Source organism: Pseudophryne corroboree, unplaced genomic scaffold (assembly GCF_028390025.1).
Source record: "Pseudophryne corroboree isolate aPseCor3 unplaced genomic scaffold, aPseCor3.hap2 scaffold_379, whole genome shotgun sequence".
Lineage (NCBI taxonomy): Eukaryota > Metazoa > Chordata > Amphibia > Anura > Myobatrachidae > Pseudophryne > Pseudophryne corroboree.
Window position 1 is genome coordinate 581,178 of NW_026970028.1, and position 3,260 is coordinate 584,437.

A 3,260-nucleotide genomic window follows, 5' to 3' on the forward strand; every position below is an offset into this window, starting at 1 on the left:
TCCCTGAAAATTAAAAACTTAACAAAATACTTTCTGTCAGAAAGCTCAGGAGAGCTCCTGAAAAGCACCCAGTCTCCACTGGGTACAGTATCAAACTGAGGTCTGGAGGAGGGGCATAGAGGGAGGAGCCAGTGCACACCCAGAACTAAAGTCTTTCTTAAAGTGCCCATGTCTCCTGCGGAGCCCGTCTATCCCCATGGTCCTTACGGAGTCCCCAGCATCCTCTAGGACGTTAGAGAAAATAGGATTTTAATACCTACCGGTAAATCCTTTTCTCTTAGTCCGTAGAGGATGCTGGGCACCCGTCCCAGTGCGTACTGTGTCTGCAGTTATTAAATGGCCCTTAACTCCAGAACATTTATGTGGAGATGAAAACATCCAAGGAAGACTTGACCATCTTCCTTGGATGTTTTCCCCCTGTGTGACTGCTCTCCAGCCTCGGAGGGTTGCATCCGTGGTCCCTAGGATCCCGTCCTGGATCCCGAACCATCGCCCCTCTAGGTGGTGAGAACTGTGCAGCCACCAATGGAGTGAGATTCTGGTCTTGGAAGACAGGATTATCCTCCGGTGCATGTGTAGGTGGGATCCGGACCACTTGTCCAACAGGTCCCACTGGAACACTCTGGCATGGAACCTGCTAAACTGAATGACCTCGTAGGCCGCAACCATCTTCCCCAGCAACTGAATGCATTGATGGATTAACACTCTTGCTGGTTTCAGAATTTGTTTGACCAGACTCTGGATCTCCAGAGCCTTTCCACTAGAAGAAAACCTCTTCTGTGTCCAGTATCACTCCCAAAAACAACAACCGCGTCATTGGGACCAACTGCGATTTTGGCAAGTTTAGGAGCCAACCATGTTGTTGAAGAACTGTCAGGGAGAGTAGATGTTTTGCACCAACTGGTCCCTGGATCTCGCCTTTATCAGGAGATCATCCAAGTACGGGATAATTGTGACTCCTTGCTTGCGAAGGAGGACCATCATTTCCGCCATCACCCTGGTGAAAATCCTCGGAGCCGTGGACAGACCAAACGGCAACGTCTGAAATTGGTAATGACAATCCTGAATTGCAAACCTCAGGTAGCTTGATGCAGTGGCTAAATGGGAACATATAAGTAGGCATCCTTTATGTCTACCAAAACCATGAAATCTCCTTTATCCCCCGGACTGGAGATCACTACCCTGAGAGATTCCATCTTGAAATTGAATTTCTTTAGGTAGAAATTAAGGGATTTCAGATTTAAGATTGGTCTGACTGAGCCGTCCGGCTTCTGGACCACGAAGAGGCTTGAATAAAAACCTTCTCCCTGCTGACTAAGGCTGATTTGAACAATCGGTGAGGGGGAACGTCTTGAAACCCCAGTTTGTACCCTTGGGACACTATTTGTAAAACCCACGAGTCCAGGTCCGAATGAATCTAGAACTGACTGAAGAGTTTTAGACGTGCCCCCCACTGGTGCGGGCTCCTGCAAGAGAGCCCCAGCGTCATGCAGTGGATTTGGCAGAAGCAGAGGACGATCTCTGCTCCTGCGATCTTGAAGAGGCTACAGACCTCTTCTCTCTTTTCCTTCCTCTACCTGCAAAGAAAGGGGAATCTTAACTTCTTGCATATCTATTGGGCCGAAATGACTGCGTCAGATAATGATGCGTCTTCATCCGTTGAGAGGGAACATAGGGCAAGAAGGATGACTTACCTGCGGGAGCTGCCGAGATCAAATTAACTAGGCCGTCGCCAAACAAGGCTTCACCTTCATAGGGAAGAGACTCCCTTTCTTCTTGGAGTCAGCATCAGCATTCCCTTGGTGAATCCACAATGCCCTCCTATCCGAGACTGCCATGAAATTGGCCCGTGAGCACTTGTGCCCGGTGTAGGATTTTTAAATATGTGTAGTTTACTGTATGCACGGGTTTAAAACCTTTTAGGAACTGAGATCTAAGGTGTATTACATGTAGTTTAAAAAAAACAAAAAAGGTTTATTTTATGGCAGTAGTTTCCAAACTGGGGTTCTTGCACTGGTAGCATAGTTTGGTGGTCCAGGACCAATTAAAATTATTTATACTTTATTAAATTGGCAAAACCATTCCCTCACAACATAACTGAACCTGAGGAAGACATGCTATAAACACAATTTACTTAATTTTATATTTTTTTCTGAATTTCTCAATAAAAAAAACTTTGGCCTAGGGGTGCCGTGAAACAAATTTTGATACTCTAGGGCAGGGGTGTCAATCCCATGGGCCGCATGCCGCCCCCAATGCATCCTTTTGTGGCCCACAGGCCGGGGTCCGACAGGGGTCCTTTTGTGGCCCGATCACCTTGCTTAGAGCGAGGGCAGGAGAGTGCAGCCAGAGTCTTTGCTTTCTATGTGCGGCACCATCTTCCCGAAGAGATCACCGGGAAGATAGTGCCCCTTCCACTGGCTACAGCACAGGTATACTGGGGTGGGGTAGCAAACTGGGGGCCCCAATGGGCCCCTCCAGCAGTCCCTCTACCAAAACACGTCTTTTGGTGGTTTTGCGGTGTTGTTATAACTACATGGTGACGATACTGTAGCACAGAGATTTTCAACCATTTACAACTCACGTCACACAGAACAAGATTTAAATATTGACAAGGCACACTGAAATATAATGGTGATGCATGGTGCAGTATCGTGTCCTAGGATGTCATGTCGCAGCTTCTCCATAGGTAACGCCTGAACAGGCCCGGTGACAGGGGGGACAAAGGGGACACTTGTTCAGGGCTCCAAGTATTAAGAACAGAAATAATGGGGCCACAGTGCCAATATTGCTTTTTAAAGTGTATCCACCAACTGCTCAATTTAAGCAGGAAAACAATTAACAGGCCAACTAAACCCTCCCCCCTCCTTTTACCCCATCACTTTGTCCAGTCCCTGTGGTCCATACTGTATTGCCATTATTATGCATGTTGCTGTGCTGGCCCTTTTCTGAATGTCCCTGCCACCGCCACCGAAGAGCTGGATAGCCCAGTATGAAAACCACCTGCCGGCCTCACTGACGGTCCGAGTCAAAGGCTCCATTTTTTTTAAAGATCCCTCTGCCAAGTTAAGGGGGGGTTGAGGGGGCCCCAGAGATATCAGTGCACTGGGCCCCGAGATTTCTGTTGCTGGCCCTGACCCTCAGGGGCGTATCTACCCCTTGGCCAGGATGGCACTTGCCAGGGGCACCATCCAGCTGTGCCAACCGTGGCTAAGGGATAGAGTTCTGCAGTCTCGAAAGGGCGCTATGGCAATCAGCGT